This window comes from Onychomys torridus, chromosome X (genome assembly GCF_903995425.1).
Source record: "Onychomys torridus chromosome X, mOncTor1.1, whole genome shotgun sequence".
Classification (NCBI taxonomy): domain Eukaryota; kingdom Metazoa; phylum Chordata; class Mammalia; order Rodentia; family Cricetidae; genus Onychomys; species Onychomys torridus.
The window spans coordinates 132505454-132522840 of NC_050466.1; positions in this window are offsets into that span (position 1 = coordinate 132505454).

Consider the following 17387-nt stretch of genomic DNA (forward strand, 5'->3'; position numbering starts at 1 on the left):
TTGTGTTTAGGAAGTGAACTCTTGTGCCATTGTGTTCAAGACTACTTCCTACCTTCTTTTCTATCAAGTTCAATGTAATTGGATTTATGTTGAGGTCTTTGGGCCACCTGGATTTGAGTTTTGTGCATTGTGATAGACATGGATCTATTTGCAATCTTCTACATTTTGACATCCAGTTATATCAGCACCATTTGTTGAAGGTGCTTTTTTTTTCCATTGTAAACTTTTGGCTTCTTTGTCGAAAATCATATTTTAGGGTCTTCAGTTTGATTCTATTGGACCACATGTCAGTTTTTATGCCAGTACCAACCTTTTTATTACTATACCTCTATAGCAGAGCTTGAGGTCAGAGATTGTGATGCCTCCAGAGGTTGCTTTATTGTTCAGGATTCTTTTGGCTATCCTGGGTTTTTTGTTTTTCCATATGAAGTTGAGTATTGTTCTCTCCAAGTCTGTGAAGAATTGTGTTGGGATTTTGATGGGGATTGCATTGAATCTGTAGATTGCTTTTGGTAAGATTGCCATTTTTACTATGTTAGTCCTACCTATCTGTGAGTATGAGAGATCTTTCCATTTTCTGATATCTTCTTTAATTTCTTTCTTCAGTGATTTAAAGTTCTTATCATACAGGTTCTTCATTTGTTTAGTCAGAGTTACCCAAGTGTATTTTATATTATTTGTGACCATTGTAAAGGGTGATGTTTCTTTGATTTCTTTCTCATACAATTTATAATATGTATATAGGGGGCTACTGATTTTTTTAGTTAATCTTATATCCTGCCACATTACTGCAGGAGTTTTTCAGCTGTAGGAGTTCTCTGGTAGAATTTTTTGATTAAATCATATATACTATAATATCATCTGCAAACAGTTTGACTCTTCCTTTCCAATTTCTATTTTTTAATCTCCATTTATTGTCTCATTGCTTTAGCTAAAACTTCAAGTACTATATTGAATAAATATGGGGAGAGTGGACATTGTTATATTGTTCCTGATTTTGGTGGAATCACTTTGATTTTCTCTCCATTTAGTTTGATGTTGGCAGTTGGCTTGTTGTATGTTGCCTTTATCATGTTAAGATATGTTCATTATATCACTGATCTCTCCCAGATTTTTATTATGAAGGGGTTTTAGATCTTATCAAAGGATTTTTCAGTTTCTAATGAGATGATCATATCTTCTCTTTCTTTCAGTTTGTTTATATGCTGGATTACTTTGACAGATTTTTATATGTTGAACCATCTCTGTATCTCTGGAATGAAGCCTGGATTGATTTTTTTTATGTGTTCTTGGATTTGGTTTGCCAATATTTCATTGAATATTTTGCATCAATGTTCATGAGAGAGATTGGTCTGTAATTCTCTTTCTTTGTTACATCTTTGTGTGGTTTGGGTATCAGGGTAACTGTAGCCACATAAAAAGAGTTTTGGTAATGTTCCTTCTGTTTCTATTGTGTGGAACAATTTGAAGAGTAGTGGAATTAGCTCTTCTTTGAAAATCTGGTAAAATCCTGTGCTGAAACCATCTGTCCTGGGTATTTTTTTGGGGGATGGGGGTGGGAGACTTTTAAGGACTGTTTCTATTTCCTTAGGGGTTATTAGTCTATTTAAATACTTTATCTTGTCTTGCTTTAATTTTGGTATGTGGCACCTATACAGAAAATTGTCCATTTCTTTCAGATTTTCCAATTTTGTGGAGTACAGGTTGTTGAAATATAACTTGATGTTTCTCTGATTTCCTCATTGTTTGTTGTTATATCTCCCTTTGCATTTCTGATTTTGTTAATTTTGGTATACTCTATCTGCCTTTTGGTTAGTTTGGATAAGGATTTTCTACCTTGTTGATTTTCTCAAAGAACCAACTCTTTGTATCATTGATTCTTTGTATTGTTCTCTTTATTTCTATTTTATTGATTTCACTTCTCAATTTGATTATTTCCTGGTATCTATTCCTCTTGAGTAACTTCACTCCTTTTTGTTCTAGAGCTTTCAGGCATGCTGTTAAGTCAATAGTTTGATATTTCTCCATCTTCATTATGTGGGCATTTAGTGCTATGAGTTTTCCTCTTAGCACTGCTTTCATAGTGTCCCATTATTTGGGGTATACAGTGCATTCAATTTCATTGAATTCTAGGAAATCTTTTAATTTCTTTATTTCTTCCTTGAACCATTGATGATTCAGTTGGGAATTGTTCATTTTCCATGAGATTGCAGGCTTTCTATAATTTTTTTAATTTAATATTTAATTTTATATTTAACTTTATTTCATATATCAGCCATAGATTTCCCCATCCTCCCTCCTCCCACTGCCCTGTTTCCCCCCAATCAATGCCCCATTCCCATCTCCTCCAAGGCAAGGTCTCTCCTGGGGAGTCAGCCCAGCCTGGTAGACTCAGCCGAGGCAGGTCAAGTCTCCTCCTCACTACACCAAGGCTGAGCAAAGTGTCCCAGCATAGGCCACAGACTCCAAAAAGCCAGCCCATGCACCAAAGCTAGGTCCCAGCTCCACTGCCTGGGGGCCTCCCAAATAGTTCAAGCTAATCAACTGTCTCACTTATCCAGAGGGCCTGCTCCAGTTTCATGGGGGCTCCTCAGCCATTGATTTGCAGTTCATGCATTTCTATTAGTTTGGCTATTTGTCCCTGTGCTTTTTCCAATCATGGTCTCAATATCTCCCGCTCATACAATCCCTCCTCTCTCTTGCCTGTTAGACTCCCAGGGATCCACCTGGGGCTCAGCCGTAGATCTCTGCATCTGCTTCCATTAGATACTGGATGAGAGTTCTATTATGACAGCCAGGGTGTTTGGCCATCCAATCTCCAGAGCAAGTCAGAACAGGCACTCTCTCGACCTTTGCCAGTAGTCTACAGTGGAGGTATCTTTGTTGATTTCTGGCCCCTTTCTAGCACTCTGCTTCTGTCTAATTCCCGAGGTCTACATTCATCATGATATCTCCCTCCATGTTCTACCACTCTGCTCCTGATCAAGCTGGGACCTCCTGCTCTCGTAAGCTCTCTTTCCCCCAAACCTTGCCCTCCATTACACCACATCCCTATTTGCTCATGTAGATCTCATCCATTTCTCTATTGATAGGTGATCCCCGTGTCTTAGGGTCCTCTTTACTAGGTAGCCTCCCTGGAATTGTGAGTTGCAGTTTGGTTATCCTTTGTTTTACATCTAGTATCCACTAATGAGTGAGTACATACCATGTTTTATTCCTGAGTCTAGGTTACCTAACCAGGATGATTTTTTCTAGTTCTATCCATTTGCCTGCAAACCTCATGATGTCATTTTTTTTCTGCTGAGTAGTACTCCATTGTGTATATGTACCACATTTTATTTATCCATTCTTCAGCTGAAGGGCATATGGGTTGTTTCCAGGTTCTGGCTATTACAGATAATGCTGCTATGAACATAGTTGAGCATGTGCCCTTGTGGTATGATTGAGCATTTCTTGGGTATATGCCCAAGAGTGGTATAGCTGGGTCTTGAGGAAGGTTGATTCCCAATTTTCTAAGAAAGTACCACATTGAATTCCAAAGTGGCTGTAAAAGTTTTCATTCCCACCAACAGTGGATGAGGTTTCACCTTGCTCCACATCCTCTCCAACATAAGCTGTCTTAAGTGTTTTTGATCTTAGGCATAGTGATGGGTGTAAGATGGTATCTCAGAGTCATTTTGATTTTCATTTCCCTGATGACTAAGGATGTTGAGCAATTGCTTAAATGCCTTTCAGCCATTTGAGATTCTCCTGTTGAGAATTCTCTGTTTAGCTCTATAGCCCATTTTTTAATTGGACTCTTGGTTATTTTGATGTCTAATTTCTGGAGTTCTTTATATATTTTGGAGATCAGCCCTCTGTCAGATGTGGTTTTGGTGAAGATCTTTTCCCATTCTTTAGGCTGTCATTTTGTCTTGTTGACCATGGCCTTTGCCCTACAAAAGCTTCTGAGATTCAAGAAATCCCATTTTCTTTTTTAATTCTTTTTTTTTTTTTTTTTTGGTTTTTTGAGACAGGGTTTCTCTGTGTAGCTTTGCGTCTTTCCTAGAACTGACTTTGTAGACCAGGCTAGCCTCGAACTCACAGAGATCCACCTGCCTCCGCCTCCCAAGTGCTGGGATTAAAGGCATGTGCCACCACTGCCAGGCAGATTCCATTTTTTAATTGTTTCTCTCAGGGTCTGTGCTGCTGTGTTATATTTAGGAAGTGATCTCTGGTGCCAATGCATTCAAGACTACTTCCTAATTTCTCTTCAATCAGGTTCAGAGTAACTAGATTTATGTTGGGGTCTTTGATCCACTTGGACTTAAGTTTTGTGCACAGTGACAGATATGGATCAATTTGCAGTCTTCTAAATGTTGATATCCTGTTATACCAGCATCATTTGTTGAATGTAGTGCCCTGGAACTCCCAAGTTGGGTAATTGCTGCCCTGCTTGCCTGACCTTGACCTTGATGTCCTCCCTATGCTGATTCCCTGCCAGTCTCGGTCTCCACCCTCTTGAATGATTAAGGGAAGTTCTTTGTTTATGTATCCTGCATTTGGTGTAAACAGCTTAGATGCAAGAATGTAGAATATTCAGTAGCGAACTTCTGCCCTCAGGGGTTCCTCCATTGTGCTGTAAGCCTGTATTTAAGGTTCCCTCCCTTCTTCAATAAACGGCATTCGGCATCCCCTGGCACGAATGACCCGCTGTCTTTTGTCTCTGTTTTTTGATCCATAGCCCCTCGCTCGGACATGGTAAATGGGTGGTGGTAGCGTGGGCGCTACTTCAACAGTTGAAGATGCTTTCTTTTCTCCATATTATAGTTTTGGATACTTTATCAAAAATCATATGTTTGTAGGGGTGCAGATTAATGTCACAGTCTTCAGTTTGATTCTATTGGACCACATGTTGGTTTTTAAGCTAGTACCAAACTGTTTTTATTACTGTATCTCTATAGTAGAGCTTTTAGTCAATGATCGTGATGCCTCCAGAGGTTGTTTTATTGTACAGGATGCTTTTGGCTATCCTGTTTTTATTTTTGTTTGTTTTTTTTTTGTTTTTGTTTTTTTTTCAATATGAAGTTGAGTGTTGTTCTTTTCAGGTCTGTGAAGAATTGTGTTGGGATTTTGATGGGGATTGCATTGAATCTGTTGGTTGCTTTTGGTAAGATTGCCATTTTTACTATGTTAATCCTACATATCCATGAGCATGGGAGATCTTTCCATTTCCTGATATCTTCTTTAATTTCTTTCTTCAGGGACTTAAAGTTCTTGTCATACAGGTCCTTAGCTTGCTTAGTTAGAGTTACCCCAGAGTATTTTATATCATTTGTGGGTATTGTAAAGGGTGATGTATCTTTGATTTCTTTCTCAGCCAGTTTGTCATTTGTACATAGGAGGGCTAGTGAGTTCTTGAGTTAATCTTGTGTCCTGCTACATTGCTGAAAGTGTTTATATGCTGTATGAGTTCCTTGGTTGAATTTTGGGGGTCACTTATGTATACTTCCATGTCATCTGCAAATAGTGAAAGCCTGACTTCTTCCTTTCTGATTTGTATCCTCTTGATCTCCTTATGTTGTCTTATTGCTTTGGCTAGAACTTCAATTAATATATTGAATAATTATGGGGAAAGCAGACAGCCTTGTATTTTTCCTGATTTTAGTGGAATTGCTTTGAGTTTCTCTCTATTTACTTCGATGTTGACTGTTGGCTTGCTGTAAATTGCCTTTATTATGTTAAGGTATATTTCCTGTATTCCTGATCTCTCCAAGACCTTTATCATGAAGGTGTGTTGGACGTTATCAAATGCCTTTTCAGCATCTAGTGAGATGATCATGTGGTTTTTTTCCTTTCAGTTTGTTTATATGGTGTATTACATTGACAGACTTTCGTATGTTGAAACATCCTTGCATCCCTGGGCTGAAGCCTACTTATTCGTGGTGAATAATTGTATTGATGTGTTCTTGGAGTCTGTGTGCCAGTATTTTATTGAGTATTTTTGCATCAGAGTTCATGAGGCTATTGGCTGTAGTTCTCTTTCTTTGTTGCATCTTTGTTTGGCTTGGGAATCAGGGTAATTGTAGCCTCATAGAAGGAATCATCAATGTTACTTCCATTTCTATTGTGTGGGACAATTTAAAGAGTATTGGTATTATCTCTTCTTTGAAGATCTGGTAGGATTCTGTGCTGAAACTATCTTGTCTGGGGCTGTTTTTCGTTGGGAAACTTTTAATGACTGTTTCTATTCCATTAGGGGTATTGGTCTATTTATATAGTTTATCTGGTCCTGATTTAACTTAGGTATGTGATGCCTACCCAGAAAATCATCCATTTCTTTTAGGTTTTCCAGTTTTGTGGAGTACAGGTTTTTGAATGATGACCTGATGGTTCTTTGGATTTTTCAATTTTAGTTTTTATGTCTCCCTTTTCATTTCTGATTTTGCTAATTTGGATGCTCTCTCTCTCTCTGCCTTTTGATTAGTTTGGATAAGGGCTTCTCTATCTTGTTGATTTTCACAAAGAAACAACTCTTTGTTTCATTGATTTTTGTATTGTTTCCTTTGTTTCTATTTTATTGATTTCAGCTCTCAATTTGATTATTTTCTGGCCTCTTTTCCTCCTGGGTGAGTTTGCTTTTTCTTGTTCTATGGCTTTCAGGTGTGCTGGTAAGTTTCTAGTGTGAGATTTCTTCAACTTCTTTATGTGGGCATTTAGAGCGATGAATTTTCCTCTTAGCACTGCTTTCATAGCATCCCATAAGTATGGGTATGTGGTATATTCATTTTCATTGATCTCTCCAAAGTCTTTAATATCTTTCTTTATTTCTTCCTTGACCCATTGGTGATTCATTTGAGCATTATTAAGTTTCCATGTCATTGTAGGCTTTCTGAAATTTTTGTTGTTGTTGAATTCTATCTTTAAACCATGGTGGTCTGATAGAACAGAGGAGGTTATTCCACTTTTTTGTATCTGTTGAGATTAGCTTTGTGGCTGAGTATGTGTTCTATTTTAGAGAATATTCCATGAGGTGCTGAAAAGAATGTATATTCTTTTTTGAAGGATGGAATGTTCTGTAGATATCAATTAGGTCCATTTGAGTCGTAACACAAGTTAAGTCCCTTATTTCTCTGTTATGTTTTGATTTTGCAGATCTGTCCAATGGTGAGAGTGGGATGTTGAAGTCTCCTACTATTAATTTGTGGGTTTTTATGTGTTATTTAAGCTTTAGTAATGTTTCTTTTACTTATGTGAGTTCCTTTGTGTTTGGGGCATAAATGTTCATAATTGAAACTTCATCTTGGTGGATCTTTCCTGTGATGAGTATGTAATGTCCTTCTTGATATCTTTTGATTGATTTTAGTTTGAAGTATATTTGGTGGCTATTAGAATGACTGCACCAGCTTGCTTCTTAAGACCATTTGATTGGAAAGACTTTTCCCAGCCTTCTATTCTGAGATAGTGTCTATCTTTGAAATTGAATTGTGTTTCTTGTATACTGCATAAAGTTGGGTCCTGCTTTCACATCCGTTCGTATAGCTTGTGTCTTTTTATAGGTAAATTAAGTCCATTGATATTGATGGATATTAATGACCAGTGATTGTTAGTTCCTGTTATCTTTTGGTGGTTGTGTGTGTGCACTTCTCTTCTTTGGATTTTACTGATGTTGGGTTGTCTATTGCCTGTGTTTTTATGGGTGTATCTGAGTTCCTTAGGTTGGAATTTTCCTTCAAGTGCTTTCTGTAGAGCTGGATTTGTGGCTAGGTGTTGTTAAATCTGGTTTTGTCTTGGAATGCCTTGTTCACTCCATCTATGATGATTTAACATTTTGCTGGGTATATTAGTCTAGGCTGACATCTATGGTCTCTTAGTTTCTGCATTACATGTGTCCAGGTCCTTCTGGCTTATGACTTCTCCATTGAGAAATCGTGTGTTATTCTGATTGGTTAGCCTTTATAAGTCACTTGGCCTTTTTCCTTTGCTGCTCTTAATATTCTTTCTTTATTCTGTAGGCTTACTTGTTTAGTTATTATGTGATGAGGGGACTTTTTGGGAGGATCTAGTCTGTTTGGTATTCTATAGGCTTCTTGTATCTTCATAGGTATTTCTTTAAGTTCAGAAAGTTTTCTTCTTTGACCTTGTTGAATATATTTTCTGTGCCTGTGAGTTGGTATTCTTCTTCTTCCTCTATCCCTATTATTCTTAAGTTTGGTCTTTTCATGGTGTCCCAGAGATCTTGGACATTGTGTGTTATGATTTTTTGGCTTTGGTATTTTCTTTGACTGATGAATCCATTTCCTCTATAGTATCCTCTACACCAGAGATCCTCTCTTCCATCTTGTGCATTCTGTTGGAGATCCTCTCTTCCATCTTGTGCATTCTGTTGGTTATGCTTGCATCTGTGTTTCCTGTTCATTTACTCAGATTTTCTATTTCCAGAATTCCCTCTGTTTGTGTCTTCTTCATTGTTTCTATTTCCCTTTTCAGGCATTGAACTGTTTCCCTCACGTGTTCATTTGCTTTTTCATGGTTTTCTTTAAGGAGTTTATTGATTTCTTCCAATTTTTTATTGGTCTTTTCTTCTATTTCTTCCAATTTTTGTTTGTCTTTTTCTCAATTTCTTCATTGATTTTTTCCACTTTTTGTTCATCTTTTCCTCAATTTCATTTTTTCTTGAAGGCCTCTAGCATCTTCATGATGGTGTTCTTAAGGTTGCTTTCTTCTGCCTCTTCTACCTTTTGATGTTCAGGTCTTGCTGTTGGAGGGGGTCTAGTTTCTGGTGGTGCTGTATTGCTCTTTATGTTGTTTTATGTACTTTGGCATTGACATCTGCCCATCTCCTCTTCTATTGTATGTAAGAGGTGCCTGTGTCTGAGTGAATTGCTGTTGGTCCACTCTGTGATTGTTGTGTCTGTGTCTCAGAGGGCCCTTCTGGGTCTAATCTTTGCTTTTGGTCTAATTGGAGCAGGCAGATTCTGTATCTCAGGGAGCTTTTCTTGGGTCAACCCAAGCTAGTTGATTCTGTGAGTCACAGATGCTTTCTTGGTCTTCTCAGGACTCTTGGTCCAGTCAGAGCTGACTGATTGTGTGTTTCAGTAATCCTCCCTAGGTCCAATAAGAGGTGACAGATTCTACTTCTCAGAACGCCTCTTTTGGTCTAATGAGGGCTAGCAGATTCCCTGTCTGCTGAGGATACTCTTTGTTCAATGACAGCTCTCTCTCTAGGTGTGATGAGAGTTCTATGTCTGAATAGAGCTGGGGGTTGGTTTCCAGGCTTCAGGAAGTGGATGGGTGCAGTGTCAGGCAGAAGGAAATGGGGGCAGGGCATGTAGATTGCAGGGTGTGCTGCTGAGGGGTCTTGGTGAATGGGGAGCCTTCCTACAGGAGCCCTTTCTGCTTGCCAGCAACTGGGCTTTCTGTAATTTTTGTTCTTGTTGAAATCTAACTTTTCACCATGGTAGTCCAATAAAATACAGGAAATTATTCCAATTATTTGTATCTCTTGAGATTTTCTTTGTGACCATGCATGTGTTCAGTTTTAGAGAAGGATGTATGGGGTGCTGAGAAGAAGGTATATTTTTTGTTGTTAGGGTGGAATGTTCTGTAGACACATATTAAGTCTATTTGAGTCATAATGTCTGTTTATTTCCCTTATTTCTCTGTTAACTTTCTGTCTGGCAGTCCTGTCTGTTGGTAAGAGTTGGGTGTTGAAATCTCCCACTGATAGTATGTGGGGTTTTATGTGCAATTTAGGCTTTAGTAATGTTTCATTTACAAATGTAGGTGCCCTTGTATTTGGGACATAACACATGTTCAGAATTGAGACTTCATGTTGGTGGATTTCCCTGTGATAAAGATGTAATGTCCTTCCCAATCTCCTTTGATTTATTTTCATTTGAAGTCTGTTTTATTAGATATTAGTTTAGTTACACGAGCTTGCTTCTCTTGTATAATATTAGAGGAACCAGCCTTAATACATCCCTGGAGCATGGGAGAGAGAACTACTAATGGAAAGGACTATTTTTGGGAAATAGAATCTCAGCACACCAAGCTCTATTGTCCACTTGCTTTAATTCCTCTAGCATAACATTCTATAGACACAGCTTCAGTTCTCTACTTGTGTCTAGCTCCTTTCTTGCCTGATTTCTCTTTATATTTATCTACTGCTCCCTCTAAGTTCTATCTTAATTCTCTCATCTTAATTCTGCCTCATCTAGGTCCTTTTCACCTTGTTCTTACCCAGCTAGGGCTTCCCCATCTGCCTCTTCCCCATCTTCTATCTTGTTCCTCTAGTACTCTCTTTTAGCCCTTCAGTCTAGTTCTTCCCTATCTCAGTTTGTTCCTCTCAATTTCTTTTTCTTTTTAAAAATATTTATTTATTATTTATATATTTATTATGTATAAAGAAGAGGGTGCCAGATCTCATTGAAATAGTTGTGAGCCACCATATGGGTGCTGGGAATTGAACTCAGGACCTCTGGAAGAGCATTCAATGCTCTTAACCTCTGAGCCATCTCTCTAGCCTTCCTCTCAATTTCTTACCCATCTAGTTCCTCCATTGCCTTGGAATATATATATATATATATATATATATATATATATATATATATGTATATATAAATACATACATACATACATACACTTACAAGCAGTAATCCCTTGGCAGTGCAAAGCCAGGCTTCCAGGGTCAAATGGAGGCGTGATAAGAATCACATAGAGAGGCAGTGATTGTTAATTATCATTTGCAACCCAAAAGGGAAGTGACTAATGGGGAAATGAATTAACTAAAGGCTAAATTTGGGTAATATCTAAGAAAAGAGATCTTATGTGCTTCACTATAGTCTTAAACATGAGTGATAGAAAATGTTAAGTCTCTGTAAGTTGCTAGGTCAATGGGAGAAAATAAAATTGTCTTTTTTTTTTACCTGTAGCTCCTATCTGTCCAAGCTATCTGCCATTTTTCTGCAGGGTGGGGAAAAGTGTGCTCAGTCACTAGGTAACCTGGGTACAGATAGATGCCTCTGGTGACAGTTAAAGCAATATCTGGAACTAGAGGTAATATTTGGGAAAGGAGGAAGGTAAGCTTAATTGGCACATCCTCCAGGCCTTCTCAAACAGGTATCGTGGATGATTAAGTCTGTTCTTAGAGAGTATGGAGTTATCTCTGATAAGGTACTTTCCTCCATCTGTGGATGGACCTGGCTGGATCCTGCCAATGATGAGAGGCTTGAACTGGAGTTCAGGATGAGCATAGCTGTTAGCTCAGAAGGTTATCTAAATATTCCTAGAAGTGGTTAGGTAAGGAGTTAGAGGCCTATCAAGTTAGTAAGGCTGTAATTAAGGAGGGTGTGAGTTAATTGTGTAAAGCTATTACTTAGCATCTGCCTGACCTAGGCAGTGTCTCCTTGTAGAATTTACTTTAAATCAGGAGACTTGTATGGGGACTGTTATTACTGTTAGTCCTTGAAAGTGGCTAAGGGAGATATCTGATTCCATAGGAAGCCTTTCATAAGGCTGTTCTCCAAATACCTTGAATGTGTATGCTCAGAGAATGATCAGTCTACAGTGTTAGCCCTTCTTAGGGAAAAATCAATTGGGAAAACTATAAAGGCACACATGATTTTCATAACAGAATACAGCTGATATATAACAAACCAAATAACACCAAAAGCTTCTTGGAATTTGGCTTCCTCTGGACGAATTCCTTAATCCCTCAAGGTAGTGATTTTGCCATAACCAGCTGAATTCTTATGATATATTTCTGTGGCCCACAGCATGCTTCTTATGTCCATTTGATTCGAAAGTCTTTTTTCCAGCCTTTTATTCTGAGGTAGTGTCTATCTTCAAAGTTGAAGTGTGTTTCTTGTATGCAGCAGAAGGATGGATCCTATTTTCATATCCATTCTGTTAGCCTGTGTCTTTTTATTGGTGAATTGAGACCGTTAATATTAATGGATATTAATGACCAGTGATTGCTAATTCTTGTTATTTTTTCATGGTAGTGTTGTGGTTTTTCCTTCTTTGGTATTTGTTGGTGTGGGGTTATCTATTGCTTGTGTTTTCATGGGTGTATCTAACTTCCTTGGGTTAGATTTTTTTTCCAGTGCTTTCTCTAGGGCTGGATTTGTGGATAGGTATTATTTAAATCTGGTTTTATCATGTAATATTTAGTTTATTCTGTCTATGGTGAATGAGAGTTTTGCTGGGTATAATAGTCTGAGTTGACATCCATGGTATCTTAGAATCTATATAACATCTGGCTTTCAGAGTCTCCATTGAGAATCAGGTGTTATTCTCATGGTTCTGCTTTTATATCTTACTTGGCCTTTTCCATTTGCTGCTCTTAATATTATTTCTTTATTCTGTATGTTTATCAGTGTGATTATTATGTGTCAAGGGGCCTTTTTTTTGGATCCAGTCTATTTAGTGTTCTTTAACCTTCTTGTATCTTCATAGGCATTTCCTTCTTTAGGTTGGGAAAGTTTTCTTCTATGATTTTGTTGTATATATTTTTTGTGCCTTTGAGTTGGTATTCTTCTCCTTCTTCTATTGCCATTTTCTTTGGTTTGGTCTTTTCATGGTGTCCCAAGTTTCCTGGACTTTTGTGTTATGACTTTCTTGGCTTTGGTGTTTCCTTTGACTGATGAATCTATTTCCTCTATTGTATCTTCAAAGCCAGAGATTCTCTCTTCTATCTCTTGCATTCTGTTGGTTATGCTTGCATCTGTAGCTCCTGTTCATTTACTCAGATTTTCCATTCCAGAGTTTTTTCAGTTTGTCTTTTTTATTGCATCTATTTAATTTTTCAAAATTTGAACTGTTTCCTTCATCTGTTTAATTGATTTTTCTTGACTTACTTTGTGGGATTTATTTGTTTCTTTCAATTTTTTGTTTGTCATTTCCTCAAAATTTTCAAGGAAAATTTTCATTTCCTCTTTAAAGACCTCCATCATCTTCTTAAAGTCATTTTTAAGGTCTATTTCTTTTGTTCCTTCTGTATTGGGATGTTCAGGTCTTGCTGATGTAGAAACATCAAGTTCTTATGGTGCCATGTTGGTATTTATATTGTTGACTGTATTTTTGCACTGGAGTTTACCTATCTCTTCCTCCACTTGGTACAAGTGGTGTCTGTGTCTGAGTTAGCCTCATTTGGTCTGATTGATACTCTTGGTCCAATGGGAGCTCTTGGTCTAATCAGGGTTCTTGGTCCAATCTGTGCTGATGGACTCTGTGTCTCATGGATCAGCTCTTAGTCTAATTAGTTCTAGTGCTCTGTCTCAAGGAGCAGCTATTCCCAATCAGTGCAGGGTGGGTTTATTGTTCCAGAGGTTACTGGTGCCAAAGAGGATGATTGGTTTGGCGAATGGGGTGGGGGAAGAATGTGCTGCCCAGTCATTAGGGCTTCACTCACTGGAGGGCAGGGTGAGGGGCATGGAATGTGCTCCTGGGGCTTAGAATTTAAAGACCTTGTCTGCCTAGTCCAAAGATGGAGCTTTACCTGTTCCCAATTGGTGAAGGGTGGGCTTGTGGTTCTGGTGGTCACTGGTGTGGTAGGAGATGGTTGTCTTGGTGAAGGGGTGGGGTCAGAGGCAGCTGCCTGGTCCCTGGGCTCCAATAGCTGGAGGGAGGGCTAAGAAATGTACCGTTGGTGCTTAGGGGCAAGAGACCTGGTACACCCAGTCTAGAGATGGAGCCTTACCTATTCCCAATCAGTGCAAGGTGGGCTTATGGGTCTGGTAGTGACTGGTGTTGCAGGGGTGGTTGTCTTGGTGGGAGGACAAGGGAAGTGGCAGCTGCCCATTCCCTAGGTCTCCAATGGCTAAGGGGAGGAGCACAGAATGTGCCCCCAGGACCTAGGGGCTAGAAATCTGGTCTGCCCAGTCCAGAGATAGGGCTTTACATGTTCCCAATTACTGCAGGGTGATCTTATGACTCCAGAGGTCACTGGTACCCCTGAGGCCTAGGGTTTAAACAACTGGTCTGCCTGGTCCAGAGATGGAGCCTTACTTGTTCCCAATCAGTGCAAGGTGGGCTTATTGTGACAAAACCTTTCAAATGCTCAGTTTAGAACATTGCTTTTTTCCAAATGCTACTAAAAATCTTGGCTTTACCTCCCCAAAAAACAAACAGATGATCAAAAGCTTGTCTCCCATGAGACATTTAAAATACTAATACAGTTTATCAAAAAAATTTTTTTTAAAATCCTTAAAAGCAAGGGAATATAGTCCACACACTGAACATTGTTTTAGATATGAAAAAAAAAACTTATGGGCAAATAAAAAGTTCTTTGCCTCTTGAACAAACAGACTGCAATGCACAATTCCTTTGCAAATCTAATAGAGAGACAAGAAAACAGGCATTCAAAAGGAAATGACTGATTTATAGATGGGAATCAAACTTCAGAAAATCTAGTATATTGCAAAATAGTCATGTTACTTGAAGGTTCTCTGTAAGAAAAGAATGCTAAATTAGAATGCTTGCTTAGTGAATGCACTAATGTTTGTGAGAACAGTCTGAGTTAAATAATTCATGGTAAGAGTATATTACAGCTACTACTAATAATAAAATCACAGGTTGAGAAGCTAATCAATGAGGTGAAAATATTCTTCCTCAGAGTAAGCTGATGAGTAAGTAAGTTTTATGAATGAACATCTATGGTTCTTGATTCCTTTCAATAGAAGAAATTTTGGTGAACAAATAACCTTGCTAAGAAATATTGAGCTAATAAAAATCTATTAGAAATATCAGCATTGTTAAAAGAATTTATGGCGGCAAATACAGCTTTCAATAAGTTAAGGAAGTGGATAATTGTCTCCCAGTTTGATGATGAGTGTGGAACAGAGGAATGCCAACTCTAATGACACTCCTCTAGAGAAACTGGAGTAATAACCATCTAGATCAATTTTCCTGACATTGATGCTCCATCTTGGAGTCTGGGGATAGTAGGAGCATAAACAGGCCTCCAGACTGCTGAGGAGTTTGGGATAAAGTATCCACAATTACTTTGGTATGCAGAGGAACCTGCTGAAAGCTGCAGGTCTAGAACCCCACTCCAACTTAGACAATTATCTTCTGATAGGAAATTGTTTGTTGAGTTGCCAGCTAATCAATACAGAAACAGAATATACCTTGAGATTTTTTTCTTATCTCTTTTCTTCCTTTTTGGTTTTGCTGTAAACTGAGATAGCTCTTAATGGAATTTTTATAAAAGATCTGGAATGCATAAACTACTACACTCACTAAATCCCCAAGTTGAGAGAGGCATTGAGAAATTGGGCTCTTGTTTCCAGCTGTCAGAAGAATATAAACTCTGAACTTTACTATAAACTCTGAACTTTAGAAATAATTTGCATTCTTCCTGTCTTGTTAAGAGAGTCTTTCTAATAATTTTATGAAAATAGTCCTATAAAATGTAAATTTATATTGGGGTAGATATTATTTGAGTTTTTCTATAGTTCTGAGAAGTATATTTACTAAGGCAGTCCTATAGAGTTTCCTTAAGTATATCTATGAAAAATAAGACTAAGGTCTGCTAAGAGATTCTTTCTAGTGTAAGTTAGTTCTGCTAAGAGTCTTTATAGTTCTTCTAAGACATCTCTCCTGGATATTTTTCTAAGGTAGTGCTATAGAGTTTCCTTATGAATATAAGCTTGTAAGAAGTATAAATAAGTATATGTGGAATGTGTATTTGTGAGAAGTATAAATGTTGAATGTAAGTCTCCATGTTTATTGTAAGCTTGCAAGAAGTGTAAATAAGTATAGTGATAATAGTTCAATTTTAAGGAAGTTGTAAACATGAATGGTGATGTTTATGCCAGAATTATATTGAGATTAATGAACTGGAGTTTGGTAAAAAGCTAAGGGAATCTTTAAGTTAGATGTAGTTTATTAGATGCAGTTTGCATCAAGACTTTTAGTTGAAAAGGGGCTTGGCATAGCTAAAATTGTTATGGACATATAAGACCCATTCCAAAAAAGAAATACCATCTCTACAATCCTCTACTCCTGTATTGAGAGGTGAGGCAGCTATGGAAATCACTGTGGAGATTGTAATCTCAATAGGAACCTGGGCCAGAGCTGAGTTAAGCTCAGTATTCCCTCCTATCAGAGGCTGAGAGTTAATGATGGGTAACTTTCTTTTGAAAGCTTCCAGCCTAAGACAGATTATGCTTGATGGAAAGCATATCTCCATGATGGTTAATGGAAGAAATGATCATAGAGGACAACCTAAGGCAGACCTCAGTATATCTGATGGAACTTAAGGGTCTCTTTAAAAAATTAAGAGGGGGCAACTGTGGGAGCCAACAAATGTTTTCTAGATTGAGCTGATCTTGATTTACACAGCAGGGCTGCATTAGGGGATGGCTTGACCATGTACAAGGTCATGAGGTGTTTTGAATGGTCTATGCTTGGCTGTACTGGAGGAGGTCTTTTGCCTCACTCCTTGGCATTCCTTCAAAAGGCCTTTTAGTAAAGACAGAAGGGGCTGGTGGGCTTGGATCAAGGCCCTCCTGAGGATATCCTGTGTTTTCTATCTCTCTCTATCCTTCTATCTACAAATTCCTCATTTCTCCCTGCTCAGGTGTACCCTGGGAGAATAAGAGGGAGCCAGTATCCCTCAAGAATGCTGCCCTGAATACAATTTGATGAGTTTTTCCTTTTGACATGTTGAACCACCACATTGGTTGATGAACCTCTCCTCATCAAAATGTCTCTCCTGTTTGAATCAAATCTTTATTAATTTGAGGGTACCCATCAATTTTTTTCACCTGTGGAATGAAAAGCAAAACACCTTCCCCAACATAACACATTTCCTTGTTTCCATTCTGAGGTCAGCACATCTTTAAAGTGTGCAGGCTGATTTAATTCAGATTTTTTTCTACTGTCCAATATCTCTCCACAGGAGCTGTTACTTTCTCATTAGAATTTAGAAAATTTAAAGTTAATAAAGCATCATGCAATCTATCTCTGGGAGATCTTTATTATACTTTTCTGTTTATTAAGTATTTATTTTATTGCAATTAAATCTTTCTACAACTATTTGTCACATTGGATTGTGTGGTATGCCTGTAATGCCATATATGCAAAAATACCTGTTTCATCTTACTAGAGACATGTGCTGGAACATTGTCAGTCTTAATTTGTACATGTATTTCCATGATGGCCATGACATCTAATACATGTGTAATTACAGAATCATCCTTTTTAAAACACAAAGCCATTGCCCATTGAAACCATGAATATGTATCTATGGTATGATGTACATATTTTAATTTTCCAAATTCTGAAAAATAAAACATATCCATTTGCCAAATTTTATTTCTTTGAGTACCCTTTGGGTTACTTCCTGCATGTAGAGGAGTTTGCTTATACAAGGAATAAGTAGGACATTTTCTTATAATTTC